Raw genomic sequence first — 21,050 nt, forward strand, 5'->3', positions numbered from 1 at the left:
TATATGCATATTTGATATATATGATTGTATATTTGATAGTTACAGAAGGAGGAAAAAAAGACCATTCCAAGTTGCTGGACTTGGTCAGATTTCCATTTGGAGAAAAAGGTTGTCCAGTTTCTGTTTGATCCACCCTAGCATATCCCCTCAGTATGGATGAACTGGGCTTTCTTCACACACGTTCTTTTCGTGCACGCAGAGAGTCCTGATCAGTCAAAGCATACACATCTAACTCAGCTGCTTTTCTTTGAATTAAAAAATCAGGACACCCAAATCAGAAGATTAGCATGTTGAACACAGCACTGAGTTGTCACAGACAAGCATAAAAGACATTAAATTGCAGACTCGGCTATGACAATTTCATTTGCAGTTTCTTTGAATCAAGGACAAAATGCCTTTGCTTTATAAGAAAATGCTGGCAGGACCAGGCTCTTCCAGTACTAACAAAAAGGGTGGAGGGATACGGGAGGATGGGAGGTGTGGAGGGAGAGAGAGAGAGAGAGAGCGTGCAGCAAGTCTGTAGAAATGGACTCCCTTCATGTAAGAACAATCACTCAGTGCCTTCAGCTGTTCACCAGACTAAACTCCCCCAAGCATTTTACATCTATGTTTCCTTTTTTTCTTTTCCATGTTCATTGCTTCACACAGTTGAAACACGAAGTGAAAAGGAGCAATTTTTGCCTTGTTGTAGACGGTGGACCACAGGAGTCACCTTGGTTTGTAGAATGTTTAGTAAATGCCAGACACTAACTAAGGAAGCGGCACAGATGATTGTTAGGGATCCCCACAAGACCCTTTTGAGTTACGTGTTGTGATTACCCTTACTGTGCAGATGAAGAAATGGAGGCTCAAAGAGGATAAGATGGAGGCTCAAAGATCTCGCAGAAAGAGGCAGCCAATATTTCTACAAAGCCCTCACCTTGAGTTCCCAGTGCTCAACTAATTGCTGCTAATTGAAATGGAGGTGTCTTCCCATTACTGTAGGAACAGACGGGTTTTGTCCATATGTCCCTTGAGGACTTGGACAGTAAGAAAGTCAGTCTTTTTCCAAAGGAGCCTGCCAAGTTCCCATTTCACACTGGTTGTAGCTTTAGAAGTAGCCTGGGAGTTCAGGGATTGTTCGAGGTCTGAGAACCTCCCATCCTCTCCACGTAGAGTGGAGAAAATTGTCACTCTGAGTGACAATCAGTTTCAAAAGTAAAACTGCAAGGATTTTGAATTTTCAGGTTTATTGTGGTCAGTGGATAAAACTGGTTAAAATGCTCTTCTCTCTACCCCTTGCACCCTCTTAACCCTCATTTAGTGGTTCATAATTGGTCACGAGCAAAGATGGCCATCCCCATCACCAGGCCTCTCCTGCCTCCCCCTTCTTGAGTACTGTGCTAAGTAAAACTACTCAATAGTTTAAGTGGAGTCCTAATTAATGAGTCTGATTCCTGCTTGACACAGGCTCATTTTTAACCTGGTAAACTCATTAAACCTCTGCTCTTCATTTAGCCACGGATGACCAGAGTATCATAATTTCAACTAAGTGCGCTCAGTGATTTAATGGGCCTCGAGTTTCCCGCATTCCCATAGTGTCCCATCTGAGGAGCTCAATCAGTATCGTTAGAAGTTTATTTAGTGCAATGAGAGATCTCTCTGATCTATCCTGAATTCAACCGAAGGCTTTAAAGATGAATGAAAGCAAACTGCTGGCTCCACAATTTCAAACAACCCATTTTGCTTTTAACCGTAAATCAGCCAGGGGGTCTGAAATGCAGACAGTTTCTAGACAGACCAGCACATCTCCTGAGTTAATGAGACAACTCCTGCTAAGGAACAGTCCCCACCTCTACCGGCAGATGCCAGCACCTCCTCTTCTTGGATAAGAAAGGGCCCAGGAGTTTGGTCTCCACTCCACACATTCTGAGATTTGTAAAATAAAGGCAGATTAAAAGCAACAAAAACAAACAACACACACACATACACCCAAAGGTTATTCTCTATCTGCTTTCATTCCCAGTTACTGCTCAGTTAATCACATCCAAGGGAATTCTCCGAAAGAGCTATCTGTTTTGTCATTGTTGTTACTGCTATATTTGTGTGAATGTGTACATATCTAATAAACCACTTCCGTGCTCCCATATAGAAGAATTTTCAAAGCTCAAACAGGCCAGAGTGAGTTGGATTCCAATTTTAATGGGTTCTCGTAAAGCCCCTGTCGATTGTGAGTACCGAGTAAGTGTTTTATAACAGTGACAGCTTTGCAAATACTGTAACATATGTAACTTGGATTGGGTCAATACATGGCGGGGAAATCAGATTGTGAGATGGTCGAGCTGTTCATTTTGGCTGTCTTTACAATCAGTCAGCCAGACCAACTGAGCCTGCAGTGATACTCACTGATTATTGAAAAAGCTAAAACAAATGGATTGGCCATGCTGTCCGCTGAAGCCCATTCAGTAGCTAAAACCTCTGTCAATATACAGACAGGTGCCATCTTTTGAAAACCAGTTATTAGTAATAACTCTCAGGTCCAACTAAAAGCGAGGCCACATTTTGACTGCCACAAAAGGGATTAGTTCAATTTGTTTCAAAATGTTCTGTTTGGTAGATTTTGCAGAATGACCTGTTCAGAAGCCCAGAGTTTATAGACCGTGGTGCCAGGCCACAACAATAATTTCTGCCTCACCACAACTTGCTTCTCTTTTTCTTCTTTGGGTATCTTCAGCTTTTTGTGCTTAATTCAAAAGCTTGTAAAAAGAACAGTAGTCTCAAATATATTTCCCAACCATGAAGATAAAATTCCTTAAAAAAGATCCATGTTCCAGAGTGATATGCAGGACTCGTAAGCCCTTTCTTATAACCTGCACAAGTGACTGGATGTATTAAGCTACCACAGATCCTCACTGCATTCTTTACTTCCAGCCAACTCATCCGTGACTGCTGGCAGGATGAGTGCATTGTGTGAGTTGCCTAATCCAAATGTCTCTGAGTTGCTAGGTTTAGGCTAAGACGTTCCAATAAAAATGAGGGCAGCCTCCCAGTCTTTGCCTAAACTTGATTCAAATCACATTGACTTAGAATGAATTACTTTCACTATATTTTCTTAAGGGACCACTCTGGCTATAATAGAGATAAGAAACCAAAAAGCTGCTTATCAAGATTTCTAGTTAGAGAAAGAGGAAAAATTAATCAAAATCAGTTCAAGGACAATATTTCCAGCTTCATTGCGTTTCCTGAGGATCAGGTAGAGGTTGAGAGGTGATGGGCCACTAATGAAATGTGGCTAAAGAAAGATGGGGAGGGGGGACTCAGATGTTTAAAATGCTTATTATTTATTCATCGTAAGGTACTATTTTTAGGGTGTGCAAGAATGGACTCCCTCTTTCCATTTAATCAGAGCTTTGGAGGAATCAAATTAAGGAAGATTACTTAGTCGTAAAATGGGTTTTTCTAGACCCAACGAACTCCTGTGCAGGTCAGCAGAAGATGTGGGGGAAAGGAGATATATTGTATTGGCTCACACTAAGAAGAAAGAGATAACAAGATGTGATGAAAATCACAGGCTTTTAAATCTACTGTGGCAGAGACTGTAAGTTGTCTCACCAATCTACATTAATCCATTACAAAACTTTATTTCAATAATAGAACCTCCTGAGTTTTAGCTGTGCATTGGTCCAGTTGGAGACTACATTTCCCCACCTTCCTTGCAGCTTTGGTGTGACCTCATGACCAAGTCTGGCTAATGAACAGTGTGTAGAAGTGATATGTTAACTTCTGGTCATGCCCTTAAAAGGAAGCTGCTTGCTCTCCGCTTTCTCTTTCTCTCTTTCCAAAGACTGGAATGTGGCTATGGTGGTAAGGGTTCATTTTTGACCATGTAGATGAGGGCAATCCCTAGTGGATGGTGAATAGAAAGAAGGTACCTGCATCCTTAGACCACCTCATGGTACAGAACCAGCCCATATCTCTAGACTGCCTGCTTCCTTGGATGTTCTTGAGAGAAGTGGTTCAGTGTAGTCCTTGCTAATCAAAGTGTGGTCCTCAGATCATCAGTAGCACCTAGGAGCTTACTAGAAATGCAGAATCTTGGGCTCCACCTCAGGCCTGCTGAATTATAATCACTTAAAAAAAAAATCTCCTGAAATTTGTGTACACATTAAACGTTGAGAAGCATGGGTAGAGTGGTTAAAAGCATAGATTCTGGAGGCAGTTCCTGAGTTCAAATCCAAATCTGTGACTTAATTAGCTGTGTCACTTGGGGAAAATTACTAAAACTTTCTGTGATTCACATTTCTCATCTGTAAATTGGGGGTATTAATACCTTCCTCATAAGGTTATTGTAAAGATAATATCAGTTAATAATGTAAATAGGTTGGTGTAAAGCTATATAAAGACTTACTATTATTACAGAAAGTTAACTTCTATCTTGTTTAAACATCTGGTCCCTGATAAAGATGTCAAAACAACATCTTAAATTCATCTACTGTTAAAATAATGGATCTGTGTGAAGATTTGGAGAAGGGTAGAAATTGTGTCAATTCTTATAATTGAAACAACCACATATCTTGGCTCTTTCAAGATGATCTTACAAGAAAATTTATTTACATTCAACAAATATTTACTGAGCACCTCCTATGTGTCAGTCATTTTTCTAGGTGCTGGGCATGCTTCAGTGAAGAAACCTGGCAAAAATTCCACCTTCATGAAGACTATATTTTAGTGGAACAGATGGGAGGGCATGGAGATGGGAATTATCTATCAAGTTTGGGTCTCATTATCAGGTTGTGGTTCAGGTTGTGTTTTTTGATCACTAGTTTGGAAAATTTAAACACCGTGAAAAGAGGAAGTGAAAAATACTGAAACCTCCTGGGGCCTATGAAGTTGTGGTTATTACAATATCCATGTAGGGCCAACAAGGTTTTTGCATAGTGGAGAGACTTTGTGACCACAGGAAATCTGTATTCTACAGCAAAGTCAGAAGACTCTACTAAGTGTGGGGCTGGGCTGGTAGGTCTCCAGCTAAGTTCCTGACCAGGCTCAGCCATTGCTGAAGAGCAGGCAAAGGCCCCCTCCATGAGGCATTTGATAACTATCACCAGGAAGTATCACTTCCTCATGGAGACGCTTGACCATAATGGGAACTCATTCATATAACTTTTGGGGAAGTGTCTAAATCTTCCACTCATTTCTTTAAAATTGTGTGGTTTTTCTTAAGGTGTCATTGTTCTTTATATATTCTGGATTTTTTTCAAATTTGTGACTTTTCATTATCTTGATTGTGTCTTTTGATGGGGAAATATTTTTGAATTTTATCAAGTCCAACTTACCAATTTTTTTTCTTATGGCTTGGGTTTTTTGTGTGTCCTATATGAAAATTCTTTGCTTAGCTGAATGTCATAAAGATTTTCCCCCTAACTTTTCCTCTAGAATCTTTATAGTTTTAGTTCTTATATTTAGGTCTGTGACACAGTTTGAGTTAATTTTTATATAACGTGTGAGGTAAGGATCAAGGTTCACATTTTTCCCTTACAGATACTCAGTGTCCAGCAGAATTTGTAAAAAGTATCCTTTTCCATTGAATCACATTGACTTCCTGATCAACAATCAATTGACTGTAAATAAAGTTTATTTTTGGATTACAGATTTATATATTCTTAAACCAATGTCACAGTATTTTGTAGCTTTATGATAAATCTGGAAGTTAAGCTGTGTTTATCCTCCAACCTTGTTCTTTCACAAAATTGTCTTGACTACTCTAAGTCCTTTTCCATTTGATAAAAATTTTAGTAATGTTGGGAAAACAGGCATAAACATGGGCTGTGCAAGACAAAGGGCGGCGTATGTCCCCCCAGGAAGGATTGGAAATCATTGATTTTGCAACTTCAGCAGGACTGTGCGTGCATTAGCCAATAAAACAGCATTTTCTACCAGATTTCCTCATTCTCTTATTATGTCTGTTTCTGGTTCTAAGAATATTGAAATATTTCCCTGGGCTTTCCAACCCCTCCTCTGGAGGAAGCAATACAACAGAGTCCTATTTTGGACATAATGTCCATCTCTGGGAATCCTCATTCAGTGAGGAAACCTCTTCTACCTCTTCATATGAGATGCTGAGCTGCTGCCTTTGTGTCAGAGAAGTTCTTTAGCCACATCTATAAGAAGCAAAACTTGGAACTGGTAACACAACAATTCCATAAGTTAACTATTACATATTATAAATTAGCAAACTGAAGTGTGAGTAACTCAGTTATTCCCTTTCACCAATTCTAAGACACATACAGCTCCACATTTTGTTATCTCTGAAATCAGGATTTGTCCCACGATTAAGCATAGTTTAATTGACTGCATTGTTTTCTGTGGAGTGATATATGTCTTTATAGTTAATGGTGTCTTAGATTTAAAGATAAAAAGTTCATCTGTTATACGAAGATGATAATCGTGTTGGAGTGATGTGAAGTTTCAACTATAAATATTGTTTGCTTGTAGAAAACGTGGTAGAATGAATAAATAAAAAGCTGAAATATGAGTAGAAAGTCTCAGTTTCTCTTCCCTTTTTTGAGAAAATAGTAAGGATTTTATTATCAGAACAAGTAAGAGGTACAAGCATAACAGAATACATAAATTAATTTTTCTGAATTTTAGACTCTAGGGTCTCTCTATGAAAAGGTCAGTTGCTTATGAGGGTAAGATGCTATTCAACAAACTATAGGCATTTAAGACAATGTTTAAGACAGTGAGTCTTAACAAGGACATAGTCTTAACAATGAGATACAGTGAGAAATAGAAAGCAGTTTTCTTATTTCCTTTCCTTAGGAAGGTGTATATATATGTATAAAATGTATGAGGCTCATTTTGGGGAAAAAAATGCCTTCATATAGAAAAATCTTAATTTCCTCCATCATACAGAAAAAAAAGAGTTTCAACCCCCTAGGCCAAACAAGGAAACCAAAATAGGGTGACACTAATTTCACATGAACTTTGAAACTATAATCTGACTGTAGTTACCATCTTCTTTACTTTTAAAAAGTTTAGCATCCTTTTAACCATTCCAAACCAGTACACTGAATCTTCTCCCTTACAAGGTTTTTAATCAAATTGGAATTAAATTAATTTCATTTTAAAGTGCAAAAAAGGATATGTAAGACAAGTGCTTGCTCTGTGTGACACACACAAAAAAGCATCCTTCTAACAGCACTGGCCCAAGAGGTACTACAATAAAACTGCCGGAAAAGGGATCCATTAGGTCGACTAAAAGGGCAGAAAGAGTCCAGTTTCAGCAAAGAAATGCCTGCCAAGTCTGATTTTTAATTGTACCCAGATCTCAATCAGATCTTAGGTGCCCCTAACTGACAAGACCAGAGCACACAGTACCAGCACAGGGTCAAGAGGGCCAAAGTTGTCTAAACTAGTCAGTCAATATCTCTACTCAACTATTTGCCAATGCTTTTTAGGGGCATTGCCAGTGGTAATGGAACTGAGGAGCCTGGGTTTTGGAAACAACACAAATATTTACCTAATAAGCAATAATCAAAGTATTTGTTTAGGGTGAATGATATAAAAATAGGTAATGAGGTCTCTCATACATCACTGGTTAATGATTTAGTCTGACTGTAAATTAAAGCAGTACAGAATGGCTTCTTCCATACAATAAAGACAAGCTTTGCACTAGTGTTTCTCAAAAGCCAATTATATCTCCAGCTCTACCTTCAGTTTAACAACTTAAACCCCAAAATACAAAACCTTTCCTATGGTAAGGTAAAAGGGAACAAGACACCCTCTACCCAAGAGTCCCTGGGATAGAAAGAGCTCTAGAACTCAGTAGGCATGAGCACATTCAAGTTTGAGATTATGGATCTGCAGTCATTGTTTCTTGCCTTCTATCACTGGCATGTCCATCTTGGGTGGCTTGAATGTTGCTGGATCCTCAGCCATTCAGGTGGCCTCGATCTGGATCAGCTCCGTTGGAGAGGGCTTCTGGGCTTCTTTGTAGGCCTGGTGGCAAAACTTGAGTCAGACTTCTGGAGTGGTCTTGGCTCAAAGAAGCTCCATTTATCTGAGTTTCTGTCCTTATACCCACTTACAGAATCCACAGCACTGGGCTTGGACCAGGTGAAGCTGTGGAAGAACAGTAGTGTAACAGCCTCTGGGTTTCTGCTTAGAGAAAGAGTGAGCCGTGCTGCTAGGGTGGTCTGGGCCGATGCAGGCTGCCTCTCTTCTTTTGTTGTCTCTCCACTGTGTAGCTTTAGTTTGTGGCATGCTTTTACCACTTGAAGGTACTTGATCTCCCTCGGTGGGAAAGCCCTTGGGGGGTGTGCAGCCAGCACCTCTCAGCCCTGCATGTTGTTCAAAACACTGAATGCTCTCCCGGGTCTGCTTTGTGATCAGAGAATTCATGATAACATGGGTAGTTCTAGCCTTTACCACTTGTCCACATTGTCAGTGCTATAGGGTCATGGCCGGGGGTGTGCATACTGGCGTCTCCTTAGTCTACCTTGGCAAGGTTCTGATACCTGTGTCTGGAATCCCTGGCTTCCAGGGGATGCTGCCCATAACTGAAGGAAGAGGTAACATGGTGTAGGGCTCTTAAGGGCATCGTCATGGCTGAGTGACTGACAGTACATCCTGGTGGGGCGGGACATCTTGCCTAGAGGCCCACTAGGCTCAAGAGCAGGCCTTTGGAGTTCTCTCAAAGCCATTGAAAGACTGGGATCCAGGTGCTTTAACTGTGTAGAATTCTGGAGCTGAGTCCCTACGACCACAGTGAAATGATGTGACAATCATGCCGACAAATATTCATGAGGGACATTGTCCAGCCTCCCAAATTAGCAAAGCTTCCCTGGAAGAGTTTATCCAGAGGTTCTGTTTCTCTGCCACTATGGGGCTGCCTATGGCCTGAGCTCCAGCACTAGAAGGCTTCAAAGACCCATGTCTGTTGGACGTGGTGCAGTTGGAACCAAGCCATGGTGTGCTGGCCACGAAACGTGTTCAGGCCTCGGGCACTGATCGACAAGTGCTGGCTGCCACGAGGCTCAGACTCTGCCATTAACTTTGCTGTTGAAGAGCTAAGTGACATTGGGTAAAACACAGTATCTCTGAACCTCAGTTTCCTTGTCTTAGAAAATGAGAATAAAATACCTGCTCTGTCTACTTCACAGGGTTCTTATAACATCAGACAATCCTTGTTCTCATTGGTTTTATGAGGCAGTGGAAGTTGAAGTGTGTGAAAAAGAAGAATGCGTGTGAAAATATTTTTTTTAACATCAGACAATCCTTGTTCTCATTGGTTTTATGAGGCAGTGGAAGTTGAAGTGTGTGAAAAAGAAGAATGCGTGTGAAAATATTTTTTTAAGTTTTTAAGGGGCACACAAATGTAAAAATAACTGCTTATGATTTTAATAGTAAATCCAGGCTAAAATGTCATCATTTTTATGTTCAATTAAAGTCAACCAACATTTCTGAGGTCCTGCTTTTGGACCTGACCCTTTGGGAAGGAGTATTAAGTTGTACGCACACACCTTAGGTGTGGAAAGGCAATTTTCCTTTGGCAAGCTCCCGGCCCCCCAAAGCAAAGATGTGTGGCAAAGAATTAGAAACCATTGTCCTGGGATACTGTGGCTTTTCCCCCTAAGAACCACACTTTGATCCTTGCTAATCCACCTCTCATTAGAAATGTGTGTAGGAAAAGAGAGGTGGGTCCCTTAGCTCAGGGCTAGAGGTAATAGGCAGAACACAGGAGAGTCAGTGATGGATGGCAGGGGTGGAAAAGAAAAAGAGGGACCTGGGAATTGGAGAGAAGAAAAGACAATGTACAAAGAAAATCAATCCTCCCAATTGTGGCATGTGGAGAGAAGGAACCAAGCTATAAAAATGGAAAGTGAGGACCTCAGATTCAATCAGTCGGATGCCAGGTGGACACGGCTTGAAAAAAAATGAGGCTATTATCACTGAAGTTAATTTGACAGAGCTTATGTGTAAGAGTTAAGCAATGATCACTCTTGTCCAAAATCATAAAATAAGGTGCCAGGGTGATTTGTCACTCTGCTCTTCTAATAAACCCCAACTTTAGGAAGCATCTATAAACTTGGGCCTCACCCTAAAAACTCTCACTATGTCATTGTAGATTAGTCCAGTCTCTGGCACATAGTAGGCATTCAATAAGTGTTTGATAAATAAACCAAAAGATTGCAGACCTACTTAGGTTAATTTATGTTTTCATGGGGTTGGAGGGTTCAAAGCTAGAAGAGAGTACATTTCCCTCCTCATTCTTTTATTTCCTTGAACGTGAGACTCTCAATTAAGACTCCTCCAGTCTACGTACAGGTCTTTCTCCACTTACAATGGGATTACGTCCCAAGAAACTCATCGTAAGTTGAAAATACCGTTAAGTCCCCGAAAATTCACTTAATACACCTAACCTACTGAACATCAGAGCTTAGCCTAGCCCATCTTAAACCTGCTCAGAACACTTACATTAGCCTACAGTTGGGCAAAATCATCTCTCAAAAAGCCTATTAATAAAGTGTTGAATGTCTCATGTGATTTACTGGATACTGTACTGAAAGTGAAAAACAGAATGGTTGTATGGGTACAGCATGGTTGTGTTTGGGTTGTTCATCCCAACATGGCGTGGGTGACTGGGAGCTGTGGCACTGCCGCTGCCCAGCATCACAAGAGTATTGTACTGCATATCGCTACCCTGGGGAAAAGATTAAACTTGAAAGTTCCAAGTATAGTTTCTACTGAATGCGTATTGCTTTCCCACCATCATAAAGTTGAACCATTGTAAGTTGTCAGGGACCGTCTGTAGATAATTTAATAATAGCTGGTACTTATTTAATGGTTGTGTCGGGCACATGTGTGCTTGAGACGTTCACATGATCTCGGTCAATCCTTGCAACATAAGTGAGCACATAATTATGGTACTTTAAACATGGAGAAAGTAAAATTCAGGGAGGCTGCCTTTAGACAGGGTAAGTAACTTGGCAAAAGTCACACAGCTAGTAAGTTGCGTATGGTTTTCTGTAATTATGTTAGTAGAGAGGGCACTAGGAATTGGATCTTTATAACCACACTTGTCTAAGTGGTTAAAGCCAGAAGAAAGTGTGTACAGTGAAGGTAAGGTATCATTAATACCTGAGCACTGTTGGCAGTGACCTTAAGAACAGATGGAATGGCTAGGGCAGAGGCTTTCAAATGCTTCTGATGGCAACCAAAGTAAGAAATGCATTATAAATTCTAACACATATACACACGTGTGTGCGTGCACACACACACAATCACACATACCCATATACATAACTGAAGTAAAACTTTAAGCAGTGCTTAACCATCACTATGTGCGATGCATGCTAATTTTTTCTGTTCACTTTTCTTCTCTTTCCTTCCCTTCTCTTACATTCTTTTCTACTCCAGTGTTTTACATGCTGGTTGGGACACACTTACTTGACTTCACTATACACTAATAGGTTATGATCTGCAGTTTGAAAACCCCCCTGAGCTAGAAAACAATAAAGGTGGTAGAAGGAGCATGGACCTTTGATTCAGACAGTTGTGGGGATTGAATCCTGGGCTGCTGTTATATTAACTGTGCGGGCTAAAGCAAGCAACATCTTCTTTTGAGCTTTTGTTTCTCATCCATAAAAGGGGGATAATGATACCTACTTCAAAGGGTTATAGAGAAGAATGAGCAATGAATATAGGCACCCACCCTAGCATGTAGCCTGTCTCCCAGAAGGATGGTGACAGCCATGTACTGATGCATTTAAGAATGTAGAGTGCTGGTCCTGGCACCAGCTAGCTGTGTGTTTATGTAAGTAATTTCTTTAAGCTTCTCTCTAAGTCATGTAATTCCTCTAAGCTTCAGTTTACTCATCTGTAAAAAATGGGAGAAATAGTAGTACCTACCCCATAGGATTGTTTAAGAATTAAATGTGATAACACATGGAAAACCCTTAGCACAGCGCCTGGTGCTTAGTATGTGCTCAATAAACTATTATTGGCTATATTAGCTGTTGAACAAATATATCTATTATTACTGTCCAACCACTTAAGTCTAGCCTGAACTCCCCAGACTAGGTTACAATATCTATTCTGATGATACAAACTCAGGATTGTGTGTGTGCATGTGCACGTGTGTATGTGTATGTGTGAAATTGGAATTGCTGTTAACTTTGTTCACCAGTATTTTCTAGAGGCCAAAACAAACTTGGCTGCAGCAGGGGAAATCATTTTAGTAAAGAAAGGTTAGTTCCAAATTGGATTCCCTCTCCTTGTTCTTCTTAAGTATTTCTACAAAATCCAATCTTTGGCTTGACATTAAAGGCTTATTTTCAGTGAATAGACTTCACACACCAAAAAAAAAAAAAAAAAAAAAAAGAATTAAAGAAAAAAAGAGAAAAGAACATGACTCTACACACTAAGTAGTGGGAAGTGAGTTGAATTCTTCTGAGGTCAGTTAAGGAACTCTGTGGCATGGCCCCTGCCCAAAGCCTTACTCCTTCCCACCTGTGAGGCAGCCTCATGGGATTCATGCTCTGTGTTATCCCCTCCTCCTGTTGGGCTGGACCTAGTGACTCACTTCTAACTAAGAGGATAAGGTGGAAAACACAGTGTACGACTCAGAGATTAGGTCATAGGAAGCAGTGTGGTATTGCCTCCCTCTCTTCTGGATCCCTTGCTCTGGGAGAAGCCAGCTGCCATGTTGTGCCCCATGGAAAGGTGCATGTGATGAAGAGGTGAAGCCTTCCACCAATACTCACGTAAGTGAGGTTGGAAGCTGATCCTGCAGCCCCTTCAAAGACTACAGCCCCAGCCAATAGTCTGTGACTTCACCAGAGACCCTGAGCCAGAACGACTCAGGCAGGTGCTCCCAGATTCAGGACTCTCAGAACCTGTGAAATAATAACTGTTTTTTCAAGTTGCTAAGCTTTGGAGATGATTTGTTGTATAGTAATAGTGACTGCACTACCCTTGAATCCCACTTCACAGCATCTCTGTGTTCCATCAGTCAGTTCATTATTCAACAATTCCCTCATTCATTCCATGAACTTTTATGAATTGTTCACCATGTGTCAGGCAGTGTAATGACCTTCAGATCCTAACTTGAAGGAGATTACAGTCCAGTGGTGGAAATACAATAAGCAGACTAAAAATTAAAAGGCGAGCTGCATGCTAAATGCCACCATGTGGTTTTGTTTTGAGGGCTTTGGGAACTCAGAGGAGGAAATGAGAACTTCCAGCCTGGCCAGATGAGAGAGGGATGAAACAGGGAGGGGATGGCACTTAAGCCTTCATACTAAGGTGTGATGCCTTTGTAATGAGTCACCTTGTCTAGGCTGACTACATTCCCCAGAATTCCTTTTCTTCTACATTTCTGTTTAGGGTGGGCCACAAAGGAGATTCTTGCTGCAGGCAGAAGGGAAGCAGCAGCGAATCTGTGGTGCACACATGTTGGTGCTAATCTGCTAACTCACCTTGTTAGTGTGAAGCAGCAGCCAGGCCTGCAATTTCTCCACCTTCCCTTGCGCCTTCCTTCAGCTTTTCTGACTTCTGGGTTCGGTGTGTATGTTTAGCTCTGTGATAAAGGGCTTTTGCTTCTGAAGGATACTTTCATCACCAAAGTGAACTGCAAGACCAGACAAGGTTTCAGCCCTTCTTTGTTTCTGGGATGCCAGCCTTCCTGACTGCCTGGAGCTCCAGCCTCAGATATGGAGACCAGAGCCTTACAGATACTGCTCTACCACCTCCCACAATTGTGTAGTCCAGTTCCCTGTGACAGACATGAGAGAAAATATGAACAGGTGAAATGAAAAAAAAAGCATTCGAGGCAGAGGGAATAGCATGAACAAAAACATGGAAGGGAACAGTAGGAGTAATACTTAACCCCTGGCATGCCATTGCTACTGACCAATCAGAACAAACTCTGGCTCCAGCACTGACCAATCAGAATGAAGCAGGGTCCTCAAGGGCCCTGATTGTGTCCCCTTCAATTACTGGATTATGGAGACTATCTGAGAAGTCTGGGTGGCTCTTGTGGTGGTTAAGGCATTTGGAGGATCTGTCAGATGTGGCTATTTACCAATTGGAACAGAAATGTTTTAATATTTTAACAACTGGTACTATTATACTAGTGCATTCTAGCTGTATGACAGCTCTGAAAAAACATGTGGGGCATATGTGATGAGGAATGAGTTTTTAATGTGACTGGAACATTGGCTGGCTTGGTGTGTGGCTGTAGTTTTAAACCCCAGTTACTCAAGTCAATGGAATTGATGAAACTGATTTAACCTGCTGTATGTTATGTGGCCATAGTCATAGTAGCTATTAAAACTGTTCTGTGGAGAAATTGAATTTAATCCAATTACAGAAGACCAGGACCCTACCCCTTCACTGAGTGAGGGTTCAGAGAACAGGAATTTTAGGCTCTCTTCTGCCGTTGACACACTGTACGCCGGACAAGTCACTTAACGCAACCTATCCTGGAGCCAGAAAGCAGTGACTTTACTTGGCCTTTCTTCTCTAATTTTCTGGGGATCTGAAATGCTTTACCACTCTTGAAAACTATAGCCATTATGCCCTTCAACTTTGGAGTAAAGATGAATTTAACCCAAGAAGCTTGCTCTGTATTTCACTGCCTCATCACCAGAATTTTAGTCTGGCAATTACTTCGTATGAGTTGATCCATTATTGCCCTGCTCTCTCTAGAGAGCCCCACAACTGTGTAGTTTATCCCTCCTTTTGATTGATCTCTCAGCAAATCACTTACCAGGTATTCCTTTTATACCCTGTAATGTCCCCTGGTACTTAGAATTCTCTGTACAGCAGGTGCCTAATATCAATACTTATTTCATATATCACTTTGGTAAATTTTCCATCTCCAAATGAAAGTCAAACAGGACTTTCTAAACTAAAATATTTAAGGGTTTTGGATTGTGTATAGCTCTGTATTGTCTCTGCGTCCCTTCCACTAGCATGAATAATTAAGAATAGATTTGGACCCCTGTGTGTGCATGCCCATAATAATATATGTGAGCATATAATAATGGTGTATAAATTAAATCTTTTTGCTTCCAATGAAAAGGCAGCCTTGTTCAATGATGAGTAAGTGTGAGTACAAAGAGCACTTCAGCATACTTAGAGCCACTGATGTCTCTTAGATAAGATCAAGCTACCAGAAATTAGTATTTGTCATTAAAAGAAATTCAAATCATAAACAGAAAAAATAATACAGTCAACACTGAGATACTTTCAATATTCGTCTAAGTCAGTTGGGCTTAATTTGCACACAGTTGAAGCCCATCCTCACTAATAAACATGTCACCATTGAACTCATTGTCCTTTTGGGAAATGAGAAATACAAGTTGAACGTTTATAGGGAAAAATAAACACAGGAAAATATTGGTCTATGGTTAAAAACAAACTTTGAAATCCAAACAAAAAAGTGGATATGCTAACTAACAAAATGGTAGTGTCTGAATGCGATTGCTGAGAATTTGGGATTTTGAATACAAATTCTTTCCTCTCAAGCAATTGAATTAGTAGAAGAAATTAAAAATGAATAGAAATGACTACAAACAAAAGTCTTAAGGCTTTTACAATTACTACAAAGCAAATTTTCCTTCTTAACCCTGGAAAATTGTTCAGAAAATGATGAGGTAGGTTTTTGAGCTTTTCTACTTGTCTTGTTTTCTTTCATGTTTAGCAAATATACATTTAATTATATTTGAATATACTTACTGCAACTATAGGTGAAAAAAATGAACACGTTCATTTAGCATGACCTTGTGAAGTGTACAAAGGAGAATAAGAATTTTTTTCTCTCCATTCTGTTTCCCGGGAATAAATCATAAGTTGTTCACTGTTATTGAACCGTTTTTCAATAGTTCACCTCCCAGCATTAGCATGAATAAATTTCTCCTCTCAGTATAGAAAGCAGTTCACCATTTCCTTTCTCTCTCTTAACCACATCCAATCCTTCAAGTTCACTTGTTCTCTTACACATAGGTGTATATAGGTCTTAATTCTTAGCAAACTTCTCATTCCCCAATAGAAAGAAAGTCTCATCTATGCCAGTGCTCTTTAGTCAGAATTGGTCTTCTGAGTCCATATTTTGCTTCCTGTCAGTTCCTTTCATGAAGAGCATCACAGAAGCTTTATTCATTAGCATTCTGAGTGGTTTCTCTACCGTGGGGGTAGCTCTAATGTGATTTATATTTAGTTCTTCCCATGCTTCTAGTTCTTTACATCAAGCCCTCCTATTAGCAGTGAGATAAGTGAGCAAATTGGAAAAGGTTTTGAACCCTTGGTGAATTTCATCCTAAAATATACCAAAATGCTATAATCTGTATGCAGTCTTCATTAAGAACTCCCACCACCTGCTTTCTGAAGCCACAGCACAGCTCCACTCATAATCACCATGCAGGGGGCAGCATTAGTTAACGTCATTAGACAAATGTTGATCTTCTTTTGCATGTTCATTAGCACCAGGTGGGAAGAAACTGCTAGATACAGGCGGGGAACTTTTGGGGATGATTCAGGATTATGCATCATTTAATTATCTAACTTTATGAGCATCCTTAAAAAACCAAAGAGGCTAACAAAGAAGTAATTTTCTGTTTTTTGTTTTTGTTGTTTTTTTTCCGGATACTTCAGGGTCAGTGTCAGTTTCCAGCCTCACTAAAGAAAGTAGAGGGTGATCTTTACTAGTGTGGCATTGGGCAAGTCACGTAACCTCTCTGTGTCTCATATTCCTCATCTATAAAATAGTAATTTTATCTGTCTCATAGGGTTGGTATGAGGATTAAATGTGTTAACACAGATAAAGCATTTTGAATAGAGCCTGGTTAGTTGCAGTCATCATCATCACCATAACCTTTTGCTAACTCTTCTTTAACATTGTTCATCTAAACACTGGGGAGCCCACAGTGCCCAAAATAGAATCACAGAGAATGATTTGACTCTGAAGCACAGCGGCTTCTCTTGTCCTTTTCTTTTTAAACCTACATTCTTGGAGCACTTCCTAAGTGCCAGTCATTATGCTAAGCTCTTTGCAAACATTTTCTCATGCAAACCTCACAACAAGCCTAATAGGATAGACACTATTATAATTTCCATTTCATAGATGAGGAAATTGGAGTTTGGAGAAGTTAATTTGCTTATAGAATTAAGATCTGCAGAATCTAAGAAGTGGATGGACTTATTTCATATTAACCTTAAGGTGTTGTATTCACCTTAAGACTAACTATGATAAAAGTTTTTAGAGCTAAAAGGACCTTTACACTTATGTAATCCACATGAAGGAGTTAAGGCTCAGAAGTTAACAACTTCAGCCAAGATCACACAGCCAGTTGTGACCAGCCAGGACCAGAATATTTGCAGGAATACCTGTCTCTACAATGCACTGCTTTTTATTTTAATATTATTTTACATAATTAATAGATCTCTTTAAGTGTGAAAATACTTAATCTATGCATTACTTTCAGGGCATGAGTTTCTTCAGCAAGGAACTCATATGCTTAAATGGAAAATTAATTGAAGGGAGAAGAATACTTTGGTTAGGTTTTTTACTTAATTTAAAATTAAATACAATTGCTTTAAGTGAGCAACATCTTAAAAGATGGCGTTAAAATCATACCCCAGAAGCCACAAATATGATAATAAAAGGTTTACAGTGCCTGTGTTACCAGGCAGTCTTCAATCCCATTTTCTCTCCAATGTTTATAACTAGCATGGAACTGAGAGAATTAAGAACAGTCTTCTTTCAGCTTCTCTAAGACTTCTGTTTTAAACCTGAATTCCTTAAGACAGGGGAGAAAAGGGAATTCCCTGTTTCTGCATCCACCACCCCCATTGCTCTCAAAACACATGCGCGTGCACACACACACACGCAACTACTTTTCCCAGAATGAAATCTACTTTTTTTCATCTATTCTTTCTCGCAGCCTTCACTCCCTCCCCCAAATCTCTCCCTCCAAACCTAAATTTCAGAATTTGACTCAGTGACATTCTGTCAAGATCAAAGTCAAATGATGATTTCCATGAAAATCAAAGTAATTTCAGTCTCCCTCTCTCCCTGAAAGCCTGGGTCTCATGCCAGTGAAACACTATAAACATTCCACATTTCCCCTTCTCCTCAGGACCAAACACCACGCTCCCTCTTTTTTCTTCTGGCATCTCTTCACTTCAAGTACATTACTGCTTTTCTGCAGAGACGAATTTGAAGCTAAACATTTCTACAAACAAGATTTAGCTACTTTTAGTCTGTCTCTGGCTCTCTCTCTCTCTGGGGTAAGCAGTGGCTGTGAGGCTTGAGGCTGAGGTGAGAATAAAGGACCAAGAAGGGGCAGGGGAGAAAGTTAGAAGATGGAGTGCCGGTGGCAGGGCGGGGGGATGGTGGGAGATGAAGTGGGGATATAGGAAATTGGTATTTAGTGACTTTCTGTATGTCAGGTATCACTGTAGGTATAAGAAAAAATTTTTATTTTACATTTGAGTAGCCTCAAACTCATGGAAATCATTTCAAATTTTCAATGTCAAAGAGCTTGTAAAGGGCCTAGTTAAAATACTAACCCCCTTGCTGTCTGACCCCAGAGTCCAGGTTTTGTACAGAAGTATGAGGTCAGTGGCATAAATATGGGGAGGACTGGGAGGGGCTCTACGCCACACCGTGACCCCACCATTACACACTGCTGGTGACTTCCTTCACACGTCTTTATGATGAATTATCCAACTGACCTTGTATATAACAAAGGGACCAAAAGCACCTGCAAGCTAGAGTTTGGACAAGGACCTTACCCTCTCTCATTGCCTCACCCTCCCTCCGTGCACAATCATGTATATGTTCAAGTAGCTCCTTGTGCAGGGGGGCAGAGGAAGTTCTGATTTTGATCTTAAAGTGGAAGGGGACCCTCTCTGAAATCACTGATGCGTTCCAGGAACCCTCCCACAAAGTCATTGACTGGAGTAGTGACTTCATATTTCCCTTTGACCAAGATGTTACCTGGGAAGTTTCGTGCATATGAAAATCATTTTCCCCCTCAAGAAATGGAATAGTAATTTCTCCACTTAGTTAGGAAACACTCTCAGAAAGGAAAAATGCAGTATTTTTTTTATTTGAGAGGAAAATATCAAATTCCTAACACAGGAAATCTCCCTAGAGTCTACCTTCAGTAGGAAAGCTCATTTTGTATTTTGCAAATTTTATGAGAAAAGCATTCAGCTCTAATAAGTAAGCTATTTGAGTATTATTCCTTGTGTGTTAAATTCATTTGTTGAGACTAACATAATACCACGGGATGGAGAGTGGTCCCAATAGGAGTTATAAGTCATCCTAGGGATTATGACACGAAATGTTCAGATATCCATTATTAAAAATGAATCTGTTTTCTTTTGCTACTTTTCTTCCTAGTGGGGAAAAGAAAGAAAAGGAAAAGTACCGTATAGATTCCATTAAAACAAACAAATAAACCAAATCCTAGAGTGTATATTCAGTAAAATCTTGGCTTGACATAAGGTCCTGATTTGGTAATATGAATCGGCAAGTGGTTTTCCTGATCTAATTGGATAGGAATATAAGGAAATAGAAGTCAGAATTAACATTTAATGAGCACACTACCCATGCCTGTTGCCATGTAACTTTACAGCGCTTGCTCTACCACTCCTATTCTGGGCTCAGCCTTGTGACCTGCTTTGGCCGATGGAATGGTAACAAATGTGATGCAAGCAGAAACCCGAAAGGTGCTTGAGTTTCCACTTGTTCTTGTACCCTGCCATCGCCATGAGAACATGTCTGTGTTAGCCTGATGGAGGATGAGAGACACACAGAACAGAGTTAAGTCATGCCAGTCACCCCAGCTGAGACAATCTAGATTAGTCAACACCCAGGCAATCCGTGAACATATAAGCAAGTCCAACCAAGACCAAAAGAACTGCTTAGCTGAGCCAAGATCAGCAAAGCTTCTGAGCACACCTCTCAGATGCATGAGTAATAAATGTTTATTGTGTGGTTTGCGGTGGTTTGTTATGTAGTATTATTGTGGCACTAGATAATCGATAGGAAACCTGCAGTGAGGAAATGGTTTCTGGATATCAAAACACATTGTAATTGTGCTGCATGTTATGTGCAAGTGACAGTAGGGACTTGTGTTAAGGTTGACTGTAGCCCTGTGTGAATGCGCCACATCCAGGTAAGTAGGGGAAGGGGTCTCACTTAAAAGATGAGATCATTTTTGCACCATTTGCTCAGGGAAAAGGAGTCTCTCTCCAGGTAGAAATTAAGATTAAGGATCATAGTCAGGTGGGTGTTATGATAGGATCTCTCTTAGGCAGGAGCTTTTGTCTAGGAGGGTGTTTCTCTAGGGTCCATTCAGAATGACTTTAGCTGTGCAGGTATTGACCAGGAGGTGAGAATTGATGGGCCCAGGTGTTTCCATGTGACCATGATGATGATGACAGCTGACTCTTACTGAGCAGGTTGCTTATTATGTCCCGGGTGCTATACTCAGCCCTTGATATATATTAGCTCATTTAATCTTCATAACAATGCTATCAGATAGGTATTACTTTTTCCCCATTTTATACAGGAGGAAACTGAAGCCCAGAGCTCTTAAGTGACTTGCCAGAGACAAATAAGAATGAAAGAATAGAGCTGGGTGGTCACGAATCTGGCTCAAGAACCTCTATGCCAAAGGGCTTATGGAACCAAATAGACAAGTTGAGTTGGGACCAGAACTTTATACTTTGTAAACTGGGCTGTTTATATTCCTTGTATGTAGTTTCTGACTCTGCATGGGAACAAATTTCATCCCACATGAGGCCAATATCATGGTGGCAACAGGAAGGGAATAGACAGAGCTCGAGTTGGGAGTGAGAGCAAGAGAAAGAACAAGAAGAAAACCTCGATGGGAAGGTGAAGTTGGGGGACAAGGTCAAGTGCCCTCAGTCAGGGGCTTACCTCACTCACTTTCCCTGGGAGATTCTCTACCTGGTGCTGTTCCCTTAGAGGTTCTGGGTTTAATTTTATTGAAGAAAGTGGAATTTCCTTATGTTTTGTACGTGCCAGGCAC

General features: G+C 40.4%; 1 protein-coding gene and 1 pseudogene across 3 annotated transcripts in view; one reads left to right on the forward strand and one right to left on the reverse strand.

The window, feature by feature from the left end:
• LOC309663706 (uncharacterized protein) overlaps positions 1 to 21,050 on the forward strand; it is a 361,393-nt gene that overhangs the window by 32,962 nt on the left and 307,381 nt on the right. The window lies entirely within an intron of this gene.
• On the reverse strand, positions 877 to 9,237 carry LOC309663707 (putative monooxygenase p33MONOX pseudogene; annotated as a pseudogene). The gene has a single exon. The product of its transcript is annotated as a putative monooxygenase p33MONOX pseudogene (transcript).

The sequence above is a fragment of the Balaenoptera physalus genome (genome assembly GCF_965194825.1).
Source record: "Balaenoptera physalus genome assembly, chromosome: 7".
NCBI lineage: Eukaryota > Metazoa > Chordata > Mammalia > Artiodactyla > Balaenopteridae > Balaenoptera > Balaenoptera physalus.